The sequence below is a fragment of the Mauremys reevesii genome, linkage group 16, assembly GCF_016161935.1.
Source record: "Mauremys reevesii isolate NIE-2019 linkage group 16, ASM1616193v1, whole genome shotgun sequence".
Lineage (NCBI taxonomy): Eukaryota > Metazoa > Chordata > Testudines > Geoemydidae > Mauremys > Mauremys reevesii.
The window spans coordinates 16,042,175-16,065,456 of record NC_052638.1 but is presented as its reverse complement, the minus strand read 5'-3'; the positions used below and the strand labels follow the sequence as shown (position 1 = coordinate 16,065,456).

The 23,282-nt window shown below is 39.9% G+C and overlaps 1 protein-coding gene across 6 annotated transcripts in view; it reads right to left on the bottom strand.

Annotated features, from left to right (window-relative positions):
- TOX3 (TOX high mobility group box family member 3) overlaps positions 1 to 23,282 on the bottom strand; it is a 452,205-nt gene that overhangs the window by 345,593 nt on the left and 83,330 nt on the right. For 4 of the 6 annotated variants that reach the window (XM_039502927.1, XM_039502925.1, XM_039502924.1 and 1 more), the window contains one exon: positions 13,958 to 14,108. The exons of the other annotated variants lie outside the window; for them this stretch is intronic. The gene's annotated coding sequence lies outside the window, so the exon portion shown is untranslated. The remainder of the gene's footprint in view (positions 1 to 13,957; positions 14,109 to 23,282) is intronic. 6 annotated transcript variants of the gene reach the window in all.

Genomic DNA, 23,282 nt, shown 5'->3' with positions numbered 1-23,282 from the left:
AAGCAGTATTCCAGGATGATTTATGGTAGAGTTCACATTGTGACACTCTAAAACCATAAATTGTATCAAAAACTCTACTAAGAATGAGACCCAAGAAAAATGTAAAAGTTTGTTAGTTTAGCATCATTAAAGTGGAAAATGAAAGTGATTAAATTGATTTAAGTACTCTATGTAACAATATAGAAGTAGGTAATACCATTCTGCTACAGCATCTCACTCATATAGACCTCGTAAAATGCACCCGGCCAACTGCAGTATTCAGAGTCCATTGGTTTTCACTGTAATAGGCTTTTTGTAAAAGCACACTGAGTTAACGATTCATCAACTCTAAACTGCTCCGCTCCTCGTGATGTAAAATGTTTGACAATCTAAACATATATACATTAAAATAATCTTGAATTCCATATAATGATATTTAGTATGTATATAATGCTTCATATTTTTATATGAATGTGCAAATGTGAACTAATGAGGCCTTACAACATACTGAGAAAGTAATGTATTTTTCCCATTTTACAGATGGGGAAACTGAGATGGAAGTGAAGCATGCTCTACAGGAAGTCACACTCATAGCTTGTAAGAGAAATCAGGAGTTTCTGGCTCCCAGCTCTCTGATCAATTCCATAGGCCACACTACATTCTTTTTTCACAATATATAGTGCAATATAATGGGGGTATTATATTGCACTACATTTCAATGAGAATTCTGACTGGATTATGGAATAACTTGTCCCTATTGTTAAAGAACTCTCTCTTTAATATAAGCAGGGCTGGTAGAGCTACCTGTTATGATGGTTACCTGGTACTTCCTGTTATAAGACCCTTTTTTCAGTCCCTTAACTGTATGGACTAAAGTTTTCAAGCCAAAGTCTGCCTGAGGCTATATTTGTGAAAAATTTCAACCAAAACAGTTCAGTTGTTTCAAAGAACCAAGCTAAGAAAAAAACTGTTTTGCCAATGTTAAAAAATGCTCGTTCTCCTCTGCTTTGGGCCAGGGACTTGAAATTAGGTGTGTGGGGGAGAGGTTAATACTTTACTGTCCCTGTGAAAATCCATCCACATTTGGCCAAGTTATTTACCCAAGTCTCGGGGGGGGGGTTAAAATTTGCACCTGAACATGCATAAGTCTCTCATATTGCCTAATTCTGACCAGACTCTGCATGCGCCATCCTCACAAAACAACTGAGCATGGTCCAGCCCAGAACTATGGCGACAAAGCTGAGTTTTCCCCATGTCTTTGACCAACTGCTCTGAAATAAGTTGGGGCTAGTACTGTCTCTCTTGGTCTTAATTATCCACGATGATATCCAGACAGTGTGGAGGAGGAAGCTGCCTATTTCAAATAGATAGGGGAGAAAAGCTGGACCAGAGGAGGGCAAAGGGAGAGGGAAAGGTGTCTGGTGAGACTGGGACTTGAGGGAGAAAGGAAGAGTAACTGGAGCTGGTTGGTCAAGGGACTGGGACAAGAAGCCTCAGGTGTGGAGACTGTGACTAGGTATACAAGGAAAATGGGCCCTGGGACAAGGAATCAGGGGTGGAGAGAGAAAAGACGGGCACCAGAACACACTGGCGAGGACATAGCAGAAGGGGGCAAGCTTGGGGGGGCCATGGGCAGAAAAGGCTGTGCCCACTACAGGATGCTCCCTCCAAAGCCTGGAATGGAACCAAGCATTCCCAAGTCTCACAATTCCTCTTCTGTCAACAATTAGGTTTGAAACGCTCTGGACAAACGTGTCTCATCCCCCGTCCATGCAGTGATTACAACCTGTCATCATCATCATCAGTTACTCCATTAGCTCAAATGTCCTAGCCTACTGATGACCCCATATAGGTGGAAATATGATGCCATATGATGGAATTTCTGTTTTTCCAGCTTGCTTCTCTTTAAACCAGAGAAATCACACGCCAGTGTTAAGGCTTCAAAGTCAAGCACTCATAAATTAGGATATGCCACAGTTAAGTCTAATGGTGCAATTCATCCTCCTTGCACACATGTATTATGATACAGTCTTTAATAACTTGATCACATACTATTTCTTCCAGAGGACCCTTGTCTCCTTCAGTGGACATGCTCAGAGAATGTATTTGTTGCATAAGTTGGAAGGTGTGTAGAGAACGAGGAAGTGGATTGGAGGAACAGAAAGGACAGTCTCGTGGCTAAGGTATTTGAATGCTGTCCTGGAGAACGATCCCTGCCTGTGCCACAGCATTCCTGTGTGAAACTGGCCAAGTCACTTAAAACCAAACTTTTCAACGGTGGTCACGAATTGTGTTTCTCTCACTGACTTGAGGTCTGACCTGCAGAAGAGCTGAGCACTCTCAGCTGCAGCTGAACTCAATGAGAGCTGTGCTTTGAACATATAGAAATGCTACATAATGCTAAGCACTCTGACAAGTTAGGTAGCAGATGTCAAACTGGGCACCTCAAATTAGTGGAAACATTTGACAATCTCTGCTAAGTACCATGGGGATAATAGCAGCCTCTCACCTAACATGGGAGTTATGAAGATAAATTAATGTTTGTGAAGCATTCATATCATACAGATATAGCACTACAGAAAAGCCAATAAAGAAAATAATTATTTCTGTCTTCATAACAGGGTTTGAAATAGTCTGCAGTAAATAAGGCAGGACGGCAAACATTGAACAATGAGAATAAAACAAAATATTGAATAGTAGCTCAATAAGTGACGGTAGTCCAACCTGTGCACTGAATAAAACAAAAGTCCTGTGGAAAAAAATAGTATGTGATCACGTAATTGAAGACTGCCTCATAATGCCAAAAAGCCTTAATTCTGGCATTTCCAAACTTTTGCGTGTTTGAATTTGCAACATCAATAATGTTCTTTTCACGTAGCTTTTTTCTCTGTAATATGTATATACGGGAAAGCCAACTTCACCATTTAGAAAACACTGGATGATATCAATAGTCCATCAAGTCTAATAGGATTGGTTTGGATTTTTTTTTGCCTTCTTCTGAAACATCCACCATTGACACCTCAGACTGAAACTTTAATACACCTTAAATCAGGGTTTCTCAAACAGGGGTCGCCACTTGTGTAGGGAAAGCCCCTGGCGGGCCAGGCCGGTTTGTTTACCTGCCCCATCCACAGTTCTGGCCAATTGCAGCTCCCACTGGCCGCATGTCGCTGCTCCAGGCCAATGGAAGCTGCTGAAAGCAGCGGCCAGTAAGTCCCTGTTCCAGCCTGAACAATTAAAACTTGGCAAAGAGTGAACAGAGAACAGTCTTATAATGGGAAGTGTTGCTCATGCTTAAGAACAGGCCATGCTACCAGCCTATATCCTCTTAGACTTCTCCTTTCCAAACTAAATAATCCCTGGAATGTTAACTTTCCTTCATATAGAAGCCTGTCTCCTTGCCCACAACCATTTTCATAGCCCTTCTTGTTGAAGATTCCAGCTGTCTGGAAAGCTTGGAAGCCCACTGTACTTTAAGAAAATTGTAGCCCAGTTTCCAAGTTGCTTTAATACCTTGTGGATTGGGGGGGCAGGCGGGAACTTAAAAATAAAATAAAGAAAGCATTAAGCCTTTATTACTTTTCCCCCCCATGATGTTCAAGTGTGGTTACAGCTGGAATGGCTACATAGAATATGATGTTTGTATCACTCGGTAAACATGGTCTTTGATGTAGTATAGACATATACATTCGTTTTCCCATTTAATATGGAAACAAAATGTTTGTTTACTTGCTGAAGTTCTTCTGATGTTAAACCAGAACAAAACAGGCACTTAAGCCTCAGAAATGCCAGCAGTAATATAAAAATAATTATTTATAAATATTTCTGTACTGTACATACTGTTTATATGATTCATAGTTAAGTGCTTCTTTAAAATTGTTGTGCATAATCTTAAAGAGAAGATGTTTCTTGCTTGTGTGTCAACCAGGATTTTGTTATTTGATACATGGAGAATTAACTCTCCTGGTACCCTCACCTGTCTTTAATGTATTTCCCCTCCCCAAATAAGAAAGTGTTTAATGGAATATTCTACAGCAATATGGTTTCTGCATGAACATTATGTGAGGATCCCCTCTGTAACTGGAGATGGGCCCAAATCAAAATCCCTGAACAGAGCCTTATCTCTCTAACACATCAAACTAAAACTTCAGATCCAGACAATGTTCAGCTTCAGCAAAATTTTGATTTAGTTCAAACTTGGTGGTTCATGCCCACCTTTATTCGTAACAGGCCAATAACAGTTTCTTGGCATAGACCAATGTTCCATTCAATAGTCACAAGTGGGGAGAAACAGCTCCTGTAACTTTCTGTAAGCAAATAACCATTTTAGGTTTAATGGGAGCCCTTTGCTTTCATTATAAAAATAAACCTTTATAAAGAATCTGATTTTAACCAGCCTAAGTATGTCAGGTTGAATCCATTAAATATCACAGTCCTGGTATTTATTTATATGAGAGCAAGTAAGATGCTCAAGACACTTTGGTGTTTATGGTCATACCTCAAACAGCCTCACCTGCAGCTGCTCTGGATCAGAGGATACTGGCCATCATCCTTCCGGCATCTCTCCTGTCAAATCCCACCTCTAGAAGGCAGGAATAGAAGTGGCAACTTCAAAGCATCATAGCTGTCTGAGATTTCTGGCTATAACATCAGTCTCCCTTAGGCAAGTTTGCCTGGGAATTATGATAATGACACACTTGCAGGTGAGGAAATGGAGGCATAGAGGGGTGAGTCCCAACTCCCAGTCTTCGGCTCTAACCATTAGACTCCATTTGATGACAGGCTTTTGAGCAAGACATCAAAGGAGAGCGAAGGTGAACCGACACAAAAACAAAATGGGAAAATGGCTGCACCAGCAAAGTTCCGCATTTGCATGTGCAAATACATATTTGCAAGCTAAGAAGGAGGTCATGGCATGTAGAAGTGTTTCTTTGTGCCCATTTGCATCCAAAAATTTGTATTTCTGTAGGCACACCTGTTGTGGCCTAGTTCAAAAATATGACTTCATATTTCTCTTCCAATATGAAGCCATATGAAACAGAGCATTGCTGCTACCAGAATAGCTTCATTTTATAGTTTTGCTCAAATTTAAGTTACAGCATGCACTGCTGCAGAGATGCTATTCTATTACTGCCATTTGGTACAGTGTGTTTTTATTTTACATTTTTTTCCCAGTTGTCCGGAGTAATCCATTTTGTAAACATATTGGCTGTCTTCTAAAATGTGATTTATGGTACCATTTAAGCACTTATCACTTGCTGTTCATTTTTTCCCATCATACCCAGCTGCATTATTCTTCAGGGCTGCAAAAGAATAGTATTTCAGCAAAGCAAATACTTTTAGTTTATGGTGTTTTGTATTTTTTCCATACAAAAATATGATGGTTCCTGCTTGTCATGTATATGACGATACACAAAATATACTCACCAATGCATTAAATATCAAAATTCTTCATTTTTCATTTGCAGGACAAAGCCTTAAGCCCCAGTCCTGCAAACACTTATGCACATGCTTTATTTTAAGCATGTGAGTAGCCTTATTAGCTTCCATGGGACTATTTGTGTACTGAAAATTAAGTAAGTGCATATGCATTTGCAGGATCAAGGTCTAATTGGATTCCTTTATTTCCTCACTATTAGCTTTCAAAAAGATTGTGGACCAGATTAATTCCATCCATTCCAATAATGCTAACTAGCTAAACACACCCAACAGCAGAGAGCACCCTTCCAGGGGAATGTGGCAGTAAAGGGGGGATTTGGAGCCAGAGCAGATGGTCAGCTCTAAGAAGCTGAAGTCTTTTTTGTTTGCTTGCTTTCTCTAATCCGCCACATGAAATTGCTGACACCCCTCTGTAACTACATGCAGTAACTCACTCTTGGAGACAATAAGCCTGAAGAGCAGGAAGGGGTGGAAAGAAAATAGAAGCCTATACCTGCATTGGAATTCAGTGTTGGAATTAGAGCAAGTGTGACTCAAATCAATCCGTTGAAGTCTTCATTATCCCATGATACTAGGGATAAATTTGGCCCATTGTCATTTTAACAGACATATGTGAGAACTATCAGGAGATATTACTCCAACAGAATTAAATGAAAAACAATTTGGTTCAGGGGAAAGGAAACTATTCATTTATAAAGATGAGTAGGATTAACGCACACAGAGATACATAGTAACGCTGGTGTGCACGTGTTACCAATGTGTGATAGAGATTCCATGAGCAAAAAGACATTTCAAAAAAACAGTTAAGGTTGCTGAGTGACAACAGTGTACTTAATGAGCACCTTATAAACAAAACCACACACAAACAAGGAAATGAAAAGTTATGGCCATCATAAATCTTACATTGCCAACATAATACATATATTGTTATAATTAAATATAAATAAATGCATCACAACAGAACAACATTACCAAGATGGGGGGCTGAGGGAGGGGTTACATTTTTCTTTTATATAAATAAATGATGGTTACATATTCAGGAAATGGAATAGTAGACAGCCAAATTATTCAATTAAAAGGAGTGAATGCACCAGCCAAGCTAGTAATGGCTAGAAACCAACACTCAGATTTTCCTACTAGTTTTAAGCTGTTGTAGAAAGAAGCAGTCAATGAAAATGCACCATCAACAAGCAACCCGTAGGTTTGTAATGGTCACCAATGCAAGCACACTGTATAGGAGCAATACATCTCCCCATTACCTTTGTTTGGGTCATTGAAGTGATTCATTGCTGACAGGGGCCATGATAGACTATATTCTCTTGGCTTTTTATTTTCCTCTGGCAGCCTCAATGATGGAGAATCAGGTTTCATTTTCAAATAATTTCTTAAACATTTTACCATTCCTGCCTTCAAAAACTACCTCTAGCAGGAGCCAGTGACAAAATCTACCTCTGTTTCAACTGCTGTGGTGTAACGTGATTTTATTGGACAGACAGAGGGGCATGCACAAAAATATTAGATCCTTTGCAAAAAATTCAAAAAGGAGCCATTTTAAAGTCTCAAAAAGTATTTAATTCACCTATTTTTCAGAACACATTCTAGATGTCATATTTGAATGCAGGAAAGATTTTTTTTAAAATCTAAAGTTAGCTTTATAATGGGATTCTGGTGGCAATATTAGCTACAATAAATCACACATACTTTGCAAATCTCAGACTAGAAACCTGGCTCGACAGCTGCAAAAGACACCGGCTTTTACACACACACATTAAAGGAAGAGCTCTGAAGCTGTAAAAAGAACCCACTGAGTATGCTGAAGTTTCAGCCAGTTTTGAGAGAGAGTATTGATTCTACTGCTTTTTAAAATACAGGGTCGCTCTTGAAAACTTTATTCCATTTTGAAGGATATCAGTTTGGGTGTAAACTGCTCTTACAGAGCCAGTTAACAGCATCCAACACCAACACACCCCTTCTCAATGTTCAGAGGTGCTGATCTCAGATCCAGATTGACCTTCATCAGCAGATGTGGCTCTTCACACCTCTGAAATCAAAGCCATATTGTCCACTAACATCAATGGCCAAGAAATGCAACCCATTCACATTAATAGTAGGCCATAACTAACTATAAGCAAGAAACTCTTCTTCAAACATACTGTGCATGCGTTTTCAAGGAGATTTAACAAACTGGAAAAAGTTTGAAAGGGTGGGTAACCAGCCATTTATTTTAATTACAGTAGAGGGAGACAAAGAAATGCTTGACAAAAGCCAACTTTTCAAATTAAGGTTTTCCTAATGACACAACTAAAAAAGTTTGGGAAGTACGGGGGCGGGGCAGCAATGGTCAATCTCCTTTGCCTTTAGAATCTCTTTGGTCATTCTGAAGCCAAACAAAATTTCCAACCCAAAGTCATTGCTGGGGGCGGGGGGAGTAGGGGTGTAAAACAGGATTTCTGTGAAGACAATAATATAACATTTTAAAATGTGGGTTTCTTCTTGAAAGGTTTTCATATAAACTTTTCCCTATGAAAATGAAGATTCCAGAAGATAAGTTGACAAGACCACTTACAAGTAATCATTCTATTTTGCAACTAGGCTATAAATCAAACTCTCTCATTTGCAAGAAGACCGACAAGATTAGTTATAAATTGTTTCAATTATTTTTTAATTTTGCTGATGGATGAAAGCTGAGTGACTAGCTGTTGAAAAAGAATCCCAGCAATCAGCTATTTTATTTTATAGGAATTGTGTGTTGAACTTTCTCTAAAATGATGACACAATGTCATCAAGATATGCCAACTTAATCAAATGTGGTCTCACATGGTTGTATTTTTGATATTTTGCATGGTCACAGATTTACAGCATCTGTGGTTTGCAAAACAGTGAAAGCATTTTTAAACATCCCAGCCTTTTTTATTTTGAGGATGTGAAAGTAAAATGGTAGCTGTGTGCTTGCACGTATGGGTGAGCAGCTATGAAGTCCACACAGGGAAACCCCTGAAAGAAAAGCTCCACAGGTCAACAGCGCTATATATGGTCTCAAAATTATTCATTAGCGTGTGTTCTGTCTGAAAGCCCTGCAAAACTTGAAATTGTCATTTTTTATACATAAGAGTGGTCAAATTTTGCTTAATCAAGAGTATTTTTTTAAAGTCTGAATCTCTCTATTCGGGGGAGAGGTGGAATTGGTTAGCCAACACACAAGAATTGAAGTCTAAAGAGAAAGGGTTATAATTGGCTCTGAGGTTGTGGTTCAGACAATTTAGTTTCAGAATTAAAATATTCACCCAGCTCCAATTTATACATCTATATGACTTTGGTACAATTCTTTAGTTGGGGCTTACAGTCAATGTTAGCCACCTCCTTAGAGACCTTTTTAGAATTTATATGGGTTTATATTTTTCCTGTTAATCTGATTGTTTAATTCTAATTCAGAATTAAGCGTAGTTGATTTAACCTTGATTTGATGTTGATTGTTGTATTGCTTTCTTCTTACTATTAATAGCTTAACTTTGATGATGTATTTTCTTGATTATGTTTTTGTTTAACAGTTTTAATACAATTTCTAAAACTGATGCTGAGTCATTTATTTCAATAATGAATGTGGGTCCAGACTCTTTGGGACCTGTATGACTGGCTGGTATCTAATCTAAAAGCCTGACCAGTTCCTCCTAATAATCCATTGGGTCATAAACTGCATAATGGAATCTGGCTGGAAGTTACACTATGGAAAAGCTACTACCCTTCAACAACATAATATACTCCACACATGCAATACAGATATGTTATGATAAGACTGTTTAAAAGTTAAGGATCACTCCCATCGGTATGTTCTTAAAATAAAAATCAACCTTAAAGCATGATGCATACATTCCTAATATTAAGTCTTGTAGCTGAAGAATTGTGCAGTGTGCTGAATGTTGATCGGATATTTACCATCATAAGATATATTTGTACTGTACATGCCATTTTAGTCAAAGACAGAGAGGGGAAGCTCTGTCCATCTTGAATCTTAACTAGTTCAAGTATTCTAAGGGAGCAAATCTCTGTACCCTATTTTTTCTTTTATTCACTTAGGTTCATTAAATTGAAAGCAAAAAATACGCTGGCAGTTGTGCTAATGAGCAGCACATGGTTTCACTCCCAATCCTGATTAAAAAGCTTCTCTGAGACAGCAAAAAAGGATAGAAGTCCAGTTCATCTGGGCTCTAATATTTGGACTAAGGGACTGTCAAAAGGAGTCAGAGAGAGACTTAAATATAGAATATTGTGAGCCTGTTTTTCTTTCATATTTATCTAAAATAAATTGTTCTTATTCAAAACCACATATCTGGAGTAAACTCAATCAATCAGCTCTGATCCCTTCACGCTTAGTAAAAGGACTACAGGATTCTCACCAAAACAGCTCACAATCTGAATTGGATCCAATAAAGTGAATATTTGTACTGTGAGGAAGTCTTACTTTGTGGCAAAAAATCTCCCTGTGTATCTTTTGGAGCCTACAGATCCTCCTCCTTTCCCTACACTCTTCTTTCCCCTCAAACTCAGGCACAGCACGTCTGGTTCTGGAAACACTTTGAAGGTTCATACTCCCCTCCACATGAAAATGTTACAGCAATATGCTAATCCCACAGCCATGATATACTTAGGGTAGTAATTTGCAGCTCGTGCGGATATAACCATGCTAGCTTTAATCCAGTGGGCTAAAGTAGAAGTGAGGATGCTGCAGCCTGATATTCAGGATAGGTTAGCAACATGACCAGATACCCAAATGGTCAAGCGTGCTAGTGCAGCACAGGTATATTGCAGTCATATCCCCAGCGGCAGTACAGCTGTATCCTTAGACCTGTCATTAAAAAGTGAATATTTGCCAGCCATTAGTTTGTACAGTACCAAAGTTATCTCCTATCATAAGGGAAACTGTAGCACCTCAGATGCCACTTTCTCTTTTAATTGTGATTACTCTTAATTCAAGGTCCTCTAATTCCAGCAGAATCTGTCTATCATGGAGAATGAAAATCTGTCAAAAAGAGAATATATGTGTGTGTGTGTGTGTGTGTGTGTGTGTGCACTTGTGCATGTATATATGTATGTATACACACACACACCTCACATTCTATATGTGTGTGTACATACATACATACACACACACAGCAATTCAAACTTCTATTAAATGGAAAGAGCTAAAGAGGAGTACTTTACTCATTTATGGCTCAGGGTACAGGAAGCTTAAGTACCTACTTAGCTTTCAAATGGCTGTTACATCTTGTCTACCATTTTGTCAAAGCATTTCACAATGATTAGGGGCCATCTCTGGCATAAATATCCTATCCTTTTTCATTTTTGATGCATACTTCCATTGCTCAGAGGAAGCACTTTAGGTCTCCCCCCAGTTTTAATATTTCTATGAAGGGTGTGCACTTTGTGCAGGGGACTAGTCGGGAGGAATCAATTCTTTAAGATATTATTACTTTATAGCAAATAGCCTAAAGCTTCCCATGACAATGTTCTGTTTATAATTGCAGGGAGAGTCTGCTGACAGGCTACTAAACTGAAACCGTTTTTTGTTGAAGTATGCTGAGAAAGCGGTAGATAGTGTTACTTCAGTTCTAAGAGTGTTTGCTTATTTTAAATCAAACAGGAAACAATCCCATGAAACAGACAGCTCTGAAAAATTGTTAAAAAAAAGTGTGCTGTTCCTTCAGCCCTGCCTTTAAGGTGTTTCCAGTATTAGCCGTAGAATGCTAGGCAGGCAATGCCCCTATATTCCAGCACAAACTCCTTTCCTGCATTTACACTGTACCTTACAGACCATTCAATGGGTTACAAAAAGTTAATGTTGAGCTTATAAACATTAATCACATATATTAAGCGAGGCAAGCTTTGAACTGTCCAGTACATTAAGCATGGGAAACCTCCAGATAAGCTCTCCAAGCTCATGAGCTCTCGTACAATTTACATATGCAACATTATTCAGGCTACATTAAGAGCTACTTAGCAGCAGCAGGTAAAATATCAAAACCCTTGTTTTCTTTCAAGCTGAGTCCCTAAGGAATGTTAAATACGTTAAAATAATGTTGTGGGTTTGATTAAAGCCAAGTAAAGTAAAGAAATCCACTGCCACTCTCTTTAATGCCCCAAACTGTACCCAAGTACAGGTTGTATATAAAACCAAAGAGAAGTGTAGGTTAAGATCTACAGACACAAATTAGATCCACAGTAATATCACATCTTGCATTTTGACCTTTATGTACAATACTCCAACAATGAAGCCCATTGGGAAAGGGGACAAATATCAAGAAAAGAGCCCTGCTAATCTTTATTTTAACCTTTTGTCAAGAGCCTGATTTTAAGAAACAAACTCCATATTTTCCCATATAATTAAGAAAGTGAGAGCATGTAAGACAGCTCTAACTCACTGACTTGGGGATGCATCAGATAGTCATAAAAATGCCAGTGAACTGCAAGAGCAAAAGTACACCTGTAAATCTGGATGTCCCAAAACTGAACAACCCAGAGGGTTTTCTTCCTGTTTGTGTGGGAATGGGGTGCGGGGGAGGAATTTGGACATCTCTCTCTCTCTATTGGGATGAGCCAAAAAACTGCATCTTATCACCTATGTTTTTACTTTGTCCATTGGAGTAAAGCCGCCTGGCTGTTAGAACAGTTGTTTATCAGCACATAGCATATGAGAAATAATACAGGAAGCCTGTTGAAACAGCAGGGAGAATTGGGAGAGTAAAAAGCAAATCCCTGGGTGGGAATTTGATTTGGACACTGGGGTAAAAAACATTCTGGCCAGAGAAGATTTACTGAAGACTTCAGGTTTTTGTGTCTCATCCAAAATATGGTACTGCCATCAGTGCATTACCCCATCACAATGTTGTTCGCTTGACTCAGAGGGAAGCAAGCCATCCACAGAATAACCCACTTCAATTGTGCAACAAAGGTCTGGTATCACGGTGTCCCTTCAAATCCACCTCTGGCCAGGGTCAAGAGAGACTACTATTGAGGGCCTTATTTTGGAGGGGTGGGGGGAATAACTCCACCAGGTCACCGATTTATGAAGCTAGTCTATGCCTTTCCCATCACAGATAGATGCATGACGTCCATAGAAATCCTCAGCAATAGGAAAAACCCATAAGTTACAAACCCTTATCAGCTATATACGTCAGTCATGTCACTGCCCAGCACTTTGGTCCTTGGCTTCTCCCACAGTTCAGATACTTCTGCCCATGTTTCTGGGGCTGGGATTTGCTTCCTTCCCTTTCTTCCTTAGAAAGACACAACCAAGATAGTGGAGCCCTTAGAAAGCTCTCTCCTTTTACATAAGATAGCACATGCTCCTGCAGTCCATTTGAGAGTTGGCTAGGCCTGTTGGTGGCACTACCACATCTACCACTGCCTCTCACTTTTTAAAGTTTGAGTACCATTGGAAATGGGTAAACCTTAAGGAAATATTTAACATTCCATGAAAAAAATATTGTCTATGAAGCAGTCAATGTAAGCGGAGGCTGTTAAGCTTAAGAAGAAATAAAATGTTAATACCCCCACTGTTTAGTGCTGTAGCAGTAAACAGTTACGTGTAGTCCGGGATCACATGTCAAATTCATAGATCCATAAGTCATAAGGCCGTATCAATTTTTTCAAAAATACCTGACTTCGGAATTTTGAAAATTTTAAAAAGTCCAGTTTTCAAAAGCCTCTTAAGGGCTCCTAAGTCACCTGGGCATTTTTGAAACTTTTACCCTTTTTCATCTGCCCTCTAGCAAGAAACAGGCCTGGGGATTCCTACATCAAGCCCATTATGTCGAAATGAGCCAAAATAAGATCCAAATCTTGATGTGAAGACTTCAAGTGATAGAAGACCTACCACATTCCTCAGTAGATGTGTTCCTACGGTTAATTTCTCTGTTAAAAATATGCACTTTATTTCTAGTTTAAATTTGTCGAGCTTCAGCTTCCAGCTACTTGATCTTGTTGTGCCCTCAGCTGCTAAATTAAAGAACCTTCTGTTATCAGAAATCTTCTGTCCAGGTAGGTACCAGACCATGATCAAGTTACCTCTTATCCGTCTCTTGGATAAATTAAATAGATTGAGCTTCTTTGCACTCTCACTATAAAGCAGAGATTAAACTGGAGAGATGGCCCCTCCCCAGGGGAATGTGAAAAGTATTCAGGGGGAGGGAGATGTGCAAAGCCTATGGGGGGGGGAAACTTACTGCACACATTTTACCCACAGCAATGAATAATTAGCAAAGCTGATTCCTCCAGACATATCAGGTCCTCAGACGGCGCTGTGCATTTTGATGGATTTTTGTTAAGCTTGTATAGTATTCTACAAAGTTGTTGCCATCCATACATTAATCTGTTTGCTACAATACAGTGTGCACATTTAATTGTAATCATCGACCACAATCACAGTTTTGTTTTTGCTCTTATTACAGTGGATCGTTGGCTCTGTTTGAATCAATGCCTTACTGTTTTTAATATATAGTGAGAGTCAGGGCCGGCTCCAGGGACCAGCGGAGGAAGCACGTACCTGGGGCAGCACATGCTAAGGGGAGGAATTCCGTCCATTCTTGGGGCGGCACAGTCCGAGCGGCTTCCCTGCCACACACTTGGCAGTTCGGGCGGCAGTCCAAGCAGCTTTTGTTGTTTTGCTTGGGGCAGCAAAAATGGTAGAGCCGGCCCTGTTGAGAGTTGCATGTTGATTTTTTTTATCAGTATATGTACTTGTGTGGCAGGGTGGGGGGGAGACACGAAGAAGGGGGGAGCAATTAAACAAGTTTGAGAACCACTGCTATAAAGGCATGTTTTCCAGACTCCGAATCATTCATGTAGCTCTTGGTTTTGTAACTCTGCCCAATTTGTCAACATTCTTTTTAAAGTGTTGATACCAGAACTGGACACAGTATTCCAATAGTGGTCTCACGAATGCAGATACCACTTCCCTACCACTGCTCTACCTCCAAGAATTTCACTTGCTTTCTTAGCCGAGTTGTCACTGGATTATTCTCATAGTAATAGCCACCACCAGAAACATATGAATCTTTTCTTAATCTTACAAGAAAAGAATACCACACAATTAAAGCATGTTTAAATTTAAAGAATTAAGTAATGTTTTTATTTTAACAATTTATCCCATTCTCTTTCATTTTAGTTGTGCAGAGTTTGTATATGGAAAAATCCCTTATTTAAACAGTCCTTTTATAAGTAATATTAAAGCTGGTATTAACCGTCCTTTGGGGAGAAAACAAAGTTATTTTAATTGGTCTTGAGTTATTGTTGCTGAAGTCCAATCCTATTCCTCTTAGGACAAAAATAAGAAAAATAAATACTTGAAGAAAGAAAGGACAAGGAAAAAGGTAGAAATGCACCTTCTATCTCACTTACTTGTAAGCTAGTTACTTGAAAATTACAGGTACAGTATAGCTTTAATCACTATTTTGAGAGGTAGCAAACTTTTACCAATAATGGACTGTTTAAGGCATTGCTTTCAGCTAGTCTTTCTGGTCACAGGGTCACAGCAGTGTTGTGAAAGATGAAGTTGTCTTGTCTAGAGGATAGGAAAGATAGATAGAAAGGGTGAGGAAAGTGACAAAGGAACCTAAGGTTTACAACTGAAGTAGCATTCAGGATTTAGCCAAATTGGATGGAGAGGGTTGATGTCAACTGACTCCCTCCCTGTCGGGTCTGGTCAAGACATCTTTTAGGATCAGGATGATCAAGACCTAATGGACCAGTAGATCCTGGAACCCCAATAAGCAGGAAGCTAAGGAACAGCAGTGGCAGCCATAATGGTGACGCTCAGTTCCTTCAAAACATCCAGCCACCCAGATAAGCCATGTCGAGAAAAGGGGTAGCAATCTCATGCCATCAAAATACATTCTCAGTGATTTTCACTATAAGCTCCCACCCATTTCTAGAACCTTTCAGTTTATTGTCATGCCAACATGTGACCTCCCCAAGATCCTTAAGACCTCCTGATCAAATTTCTTGACTTAAAACACAGCCAATTTGTTCAAATCTTTCTGTCTTCAACTTTTTCTCATTTTTATATAACAATTTTCTATAACGGGCTGAGCTGAACTTTTGTTACTAGCTGTCCTAAATGGGTAAAAGGGTAATTTAAGCTTCTGCACAACAATCTTTCCATTATGTGCTAGAATAGGGAAATAACACAAGTTATGGGGGGTAAAGTCAATAATGTGTTCAAGATACTGTTTCTGTTTTAAGATCATCTACTGTAAATGTAAAATAGATATAGAATTGCACTTTGGCATGGATTACATATGGACTACATATTGAGACAACATAAGGGGAGAAGCTATTAACATTGGCCAGGACATGAGAATCTTACTCACCACAAGAAAATGTTGTGAGCATTGCCAAAAGCATGTACAGTACACGGTTTAGAGTATAATGCTACCTCTGTCTCATCTAAATATGAATTTAGGAAGTCTACATATGATGGATAGGCAAAAAACTAAATTACCAGAACAGAACAGAATTACCTACTACTTGACTTCCAAACACAGAGGGTGAAATCCTGGCTCCACTGACGTTAATAGCGGTTTTGCCATTGATTTCAGTGGGCTAGGATTTCGTCAAAAAAATATTGTGGGCAATCTCTGTGATGTGCCTTTGTGGGGAAAAGGGTTACCATAGTGCTTGGCACACAATGTGCATTTGTTGGAAAATCATTTCCACAACATCTGCTGGATGATATTTGAAATGGTCTTTACTTCCCCTTTTTAAGAGGCTTTCCCCCCTCCACTGTGTTCAGATGCAGCTCCCAATCTGCATCTAAGCAGGGTTTCAGGTGAATTAAAATGGACATGTATGGCAGCCCTAAAGTAGTATATAAAAGTCTTATTGTATTAGTCATTTTTTCTGTCATTTTGTATTAGTGTCATATTAGTCTAATGCAATACTAACATTAGACTGAAATGTCAGCATATTACAGATTACTCAGTGTGTCAAGTTTGTACCTGATCAGATTATTCTGTACTAAATATTTTTTGTGAGAAATAAATGAAAATGTGCAGGACTTTGGCAGAAAACATGAGGCTGTGAGGTGTGTAGGATTCTATAAAGCAAGAGTGGCCAAACTTACTGATCCTCCAAGCTGCATATGATAATCTTCAGATGTTCGAAAGCTGCTGAGGTTCGGGGCTTCAGCCCCACTCTTGTTGAAGCCCAGAGCCCCGGTAGGTGCACCCAGTGGGGCTGCAGCCTACAGGTCCCCCACCCCCACCGGGCAGAAGCCCTGAGATCCTCCTCCTCGCTGGGCAGAAGCCCTTACCCTCTGCAAGGCAGAGGTCCCAAACTCCCCTCCCCCACAAGTCTGGTAGTGGAGTGTGAGGGGACTCTGTGAGCTGCACTTTAATGGTAAAAGAGCCAGTTTGGCCACCCCTGCTATAAAGCTTTCATAAGAGGCATTAACATCTCTTGTGCCAAAGGCAACAGCCTAACTGTAAGTGAGCATCCAATATATTTGATTCAATCTATAGATTTGTTAGAACAAACAAGGTTTTCCTTTTTGCTTTACAGAGAGAGAGAGAGACTGACATTCTGCTTAAACTGAAGAACAAACATTGTAAGAGAAGTATATTGGCTATGTCCAGTAAAAAAAAAGTGTTGGCTTTCCTTCTGAGCCTTCCCTACTTTTAATTAAGTATAACCCTTCTGCCAGGTGGAGCCAGCAGCAACAAGGGCTGGGTTCAGTATCTAGGGGTTCCTTTTCAACAATACAACACAGAACTGGCTTGGGCCCCCACCCAGTGACCTGGGACAATTACACACCACTCCCCGGGCACATCTAAGAGGCAATACTTCCCCTCTCGCAAACACAGAGTCTGAATGTAGCAAAAACTTTTAATAAAAGGAGGGAATTAACTCAGCATTAGTTTGGGAAAACACCACAAATAGGGCTCATAAACATAAGCCATGAGCAAAACACCCACCTCCAAGTAAGTTGGGCAGTGTCCTTTCCCCCAGGGTCTTAAGTCCTGCAACCCAAAAGTCCCTTTAATGTGCCCATCCCTTCTCTTCACCCCACTCACAGGTGCTGTCCTTGGCCAGTGCAGACCCAGAGTTCATAGGTTCATCCGCAGAATTGACCTCCCACCCTGTGTGGAAGGCACGGTGGGAAAGGAGGCACTTTACACACTGCACTGCTCGGGCATTCGCTAATCAACCCAATGGCCGATTGCCATGCCTCTGCACCCTGCTGGTTGCGCCTCTCTGCCAACCATCATGCTAGCCTCTTGCCATACCTCTCCACCAGCTGCCCACTCACCAAGATGTCTTCAGGGTGCCCACACACATACACACACTTAACACAGCTCTCAGTGATTTTGGCTCTCAGTGGTTTCATCTGAAAGTGAGGGAGCCTCATTGCCGGTGCACACTGGGCAGTCTCCTGCAATAGAGACAGTGTCCCAAAGTAGGTCTGATACTTAGACCTAGGTATCAGTGATTTCAGCTCTGCAGTGTGTAACAAGCTCTCAATTGAGTCCAAATTAGCTCTTTTATTATACCATAGAGAGAGGAAGGCTCAAATGGTGTCTAAGACCCTTAAACGGGGCCCACACCACCAGGTACAAGTACCTGTCCCCACCCTCACTCAACTAATTGGGCTTTGGAACCCATGTCCCCTGCCTAGCGAGTGCTGTTAAGTTGAGGGTGAGTCCCTCCATTGGGGTGTGCCAGGTACAGTTCTGCTGCCCTCGGTTCACACAACAAGGATAACATCCCTTTATTACTCCTGCCCCAGTAACAAGGAGACTGGGGATCCAACACTGGCCACAAGTGATCATTTGGGCAAGCACTCCCATCATGCTGAGTATCTAGGGGTTCCTTTTCAACAGTACAATACAAAACCAGCTCAAGCCCCCACCCAGTGACCTGGGACACTTACACACCACCTCTGGGTGCCTCTAAGAGCACCTAGGCAGGATGGGTGTGTCCATGCAAACAAAATCAGTTTCTGAAGTCTTTTTCCACAGCTCACACTAGATGCCAGGGAAGAGCTCATCCAGACTCTGCTTACATCAGAAACACAACACTCAGTAATTTAGAAAAACATATATTATTGTTTAGATATGGCTGATTATTGTTATAGTGGCTTAGCATGAAGTAGGAAATAGACTATAGAATTGTGAACCACAAAATGGAATGCTGTTACTGAATTTTCCTGGTCAGTTACTGCAAAACCAGGTCATTGTGACAAGTGAGCTCTGATACAACTACCAGTAACCGATGGCTGGGACCTGGTAACGATAATGATTCCCTAATGGCCAAGAGCTAGTTCTTGACAGCTGCAAGATTGGGATTCTGGATGTTTTCCAGGTCTATAACTGGTGCCCAAATTAATCACAAAAAAGTGCCAAGGTTCTGTTGCAGATTGAACAATCTAATCTCACAACTATTGTTAATCTATACTCCTAACTGAATTAAGCAAATAATAAACAATGTCGCACTCTTTTATAGCACTTTTCAACAGTGGTTCTCAAAGTACTGTACAAAATAAGTCAGCATCATTATCCCATTCATTTAAATGTATAGTAACTGCAGAGCCTACATCAGTTTTGCCACGTTTTTAGAAAGTTGTTTTCTCTGCATGTCACATGATCCAAGGAGCTACTATTATCAGCAGTGTTACAGTAGCTCTTAGATGTCCTCTGAGATCCAGGTCCCATTGTGCTAGGTGTACATGCACATAGGTAGAGAAGTCCCTGAAGTGCAGGGACTTGCAGTCAAAATAGACAAGACAAAGCATGGGAGATAATGAGTATTATTTTCCTTATTTTACATATAGAGAAACTGGAGCACAGACTTACCCAAGATCATGCATGGAGTCAGTGGCAGAACCAGAAACTTAAACCAATCTTTCAAGTCCCAGTCTAGTGCATTAAATTACAAGACTTTACAATTGAACCAATTTTTTTTTTAATTACACAATGCGTGCACGCGCACCCACACCCGGCTCTCTGTTCACCTTAGATATGGCATAACAATGGCCTTCCTTGCAGTTTATGCTATTGGTAGGTCTTAACTTGGGAGATTTCAGTAAGGGCCATTCTACAGCTTGACTCCTTTAATGGACAATCAGTATTGGCTTTTACACTTTTTTGCATGCACAAACATCCATATTTGTGTGCACGCAACTCTAGCTACACATATCTGCACATGTAATTTCCTATCCTGCCCACATAAACAAGGGGGTTTCAGTAGAGTTGTGGTCACAAATATTGTTAGTGCGGGCAAGAAGATAGGACGAAAAACGTGCTGCTTAGTCTTTATATATAATCAACTAAAAAGCTTCTAATCTACATTTATTGCAAAGCCTGGAGAACACGGAGCTGTTCAAAGATAAAGTTTCAGCCTTAGCTTTGAATTCCCTTGGGTTTGTGGGTTTAAGTCAAGACTCATAATATCCGTTTTTATATAATCAGACAGTGAGGGAAGCTGGGGAACTAGTTAATATCATTTCCATGTACAGAATGAACTCTAAGCATGTGATTTGATGAATAGAGTTTTATTGAATTTGGATAAATATTTAAAGCTTTTTAGAACACCGTGTAAATCATATAAACACAGATTTGATCAAACTGCCATCTGCTGGAGAGCCCTGGTATATAGCAGGAAGGAAAAAATCTCTGTTTGAAGACATACCCAGAGCTGAAAGTCTAATTTTCACTAGTTGCTTGTCCCCTTCCTCTCTTTTTTATTTTGTGCAGCCAGTTTTGAAGTGAGCAGTAGCCTGGGTCCCAATGAAAATATTACCAGAAAGAGCAGGCACCTGTGCAGACACACAGCGGCACTACCATGGTTAGCTGCTCACCCCAATAAACATCCAACGTGTTGGGCATAGTACTACTAACACTATTTTCCCACCTCCAGTTCGGTTTGAGCAGAGAAGGCCAAACAGTACTGTATCAATAGAAATGCCAAGTCATAGGAATGCAAATATATTAGAGGATTTACTATTGGCTGCTTTATCAGGAAAAAGATTTTAAATGTACAATGATGCATGAAATTAGGAAGGCAACTAAAACTATTAATGAATTACTTGAAGTACCTGCATATAAACTAGCCATTCAGAAGGGAAAAGGTTTAAAGTAGTAATTTTTCAGCACCTTAAAAAATAAAGTCGTCTTAGGACAGCTAGCTCTAGAGCACACAAGAAGCCAAGTTATTCTGCTGGTTAGTCTTAAGTAACCTGGTGGCGTTGGTTCAAGAAGTAACTAATAGTAACTACAACATAATTAGGTTCAAAATCCCCAGGAGGGATCATGCTGAAAATACACATTGACACATTAAAATTTTAGAAAGGAAGTTGCCAAATAAATGAGGCAGCTAATCAAAAGATACACTAAAATCAAAAGAGAGGAAACTGAAATCTTTATATTCAATACAGAGGCTTCCTAAGGAACAAGTGCAGAGTAGCGGGCAGAACAGAAGAAAATATGCAGACCCCTAAACAAGAGAGAAAGCAGCATAAAAGTACAAAGTACAAATGTATAAGCCAACCACTAAGAGCCATTATCCACTATGAAGTTTCTTGCATCTCCTTTGAAGTACCTGGTTCTAGTCACTGTTAGAGATAGGATACTAAATTACTGGAGACTCCCATTACCCCCTGGAGACAATTTGTCTCTTGTCTTATACTCAGATTGGAAGCTCTTTGGGGACAGGGGCTGTGTTTGTATAGCATCTAGCAGGATAGGGTCATGATCCATGACTGGGACTCCTAGGCACTATAGAAATATAAATGGTCATAATAATAGGAAAGTTGTTTGGTCTAACAAAAGAATTCCAAGTAAGTACAGTACTGGCAAAAGTTTGGATTGTTTCTCATTCGAGGCGGTAGATACTGAACAGATTGGCCCACCTCTCTTTATTATCCTCTACTTGCAACATAATTCTTTTTCCAGCAATCAGTTGTGGAAACCATGACTTCTGTTGGGAAATGTGCAGAAAGAACAAGTATATTTTTCAAAAACAAAGGTCTCATTTTCATGCAAAACAGTCCAATAATAGAAACTAGGCGAAGCAAAACCACAAACCTCTATGTGATACGTAGGCAGAAGAATATCTAAACAGAACGTGTTTCAAAGTTTCCATGCAGCATCAGCAGCTCTTTAATTTCTCCAGTGAGTTAATTCATATTCAGTTCCCTACCTGCATCCAACTTCCTTTTTGCATCTGATGCAGCCTTTGCCATATGTCAGACAGACACTCACAGGAGATACAGGTTCCAAAGCTTTAGAACTGTGGATCTGCAGACATCTTTTAAAAGTTTATATTTTTGCCAGAATATCAAGTTGTTGTCCATTTCTGCCTAGTTGGAGAATACTAGAATCTAACAGGATAGAGCTTCAGACTGAGTTTTCTAAACTCTTTTGGACTATGCGTCCAAAATATATAAAATCACTGTTTGTAAAGCCACTTGAAAACTCCCATCCAAATCACAGTGATAAATGACACCTACCACAGGTCATCTTGGCCTTCTGGTTCACAAAATGTTAGATATGAGTGAATACTGAAAAAAATGCACAACAATTCTTTAAAAATAGTTTAAATGTCTGTTTCAGCCACGTTTACACCTCCTTTTGGGGTTTTGCATTAATCACTGAGGAAAGAAAACAAGATTACCTAACATGAACACTTACAGAAAGTGAATATTATGCTCACAAACTAGGATACTCATGGAAATCAAACTTTAGATTTCAGCAACAAGCCTATTGAATAGGAGTGAGCCCTTTGTGACATGGGAAGAATTAAGTGAGTCTGAGATGAGATTCTCATCCAATAAGGCACTTAGCTGACAGTCCTTTTCTTAAGTCTTGTATACACAAAAAAATTGTATTGCTTTTAGTATCCTGGTATAGGTGAAGGGGTCCAACGCCATTAATGTGGATACAATTATATCATTATAAAGGAGCTTTATGCCAGGATAGCTATTCCTTTATGGGAAGAGTAGCAGCTATACAGATATAAGAGAACTTTATGCCAACATGAAGTGTTCATTAGGGCTTATAACGGAAGAACTATATAGATTAAAGAACTCACCTCTAAGTAACAGTTATATCATTACAATTTTCAAGTGCAGATTAGTCCTTAGGGTCTTACTCCTGCTAATGGTCTGAAGCAATCTGGTGACCAGACAATAGCATTCATTAATGCATGATCAGGTACCCTGCACTTTTTGGGTATGTCTACACTGCAATGTAGGCCCAGGATTAGTAGAACTTGCGTTAGTAGACCCTGGGTTTCTTAATCTAGGGCTTGAACATCTACTGTCATTTGTAACCCCAAGTTAGGAACTGTTGAACCCTGGGTCCCAACCTGGGGCTCCAGTCTCTACACTGCATTTCGTGGGCCCAAGTCCAACCACCCATATGCCAAACTTCCTAATGCTGTCCAAATATGGCTGCTTTTATCCTTTATTCATTGTGTAGTGTGGAAAACCATGACTGTTCACCAAATTTGACTGGCCAGAAGACAAAGTCAGCTTGTGGGATAGTTTGATGGATTCCCAGAGCACAAGTCCAGTGGGGTTGCATCTACTACAAAGCAACAGAGTTTGAACCCTGGGTCCCATCTTGATTCAAGCTTAGACCCTCCACCTCCCTGGGTTCCTGAGAACCTGGGCCCAAGTTCTGGGTTAGTGCAATTTGTGTATTGCATGAAGGCGGGGGAGTTAGGCCTGAGCCTGAGCTCAAGCTTACATGATCATCAATTTGAAGAATCAAACTGGTTTCATTGAGAAGTGGTTGCATTTCAGTGCTAAGTGAAATTATACATCTATATAGTATAAATCAGTTGGTCAAATGCTTTGGGATCCTGAGGGAAGA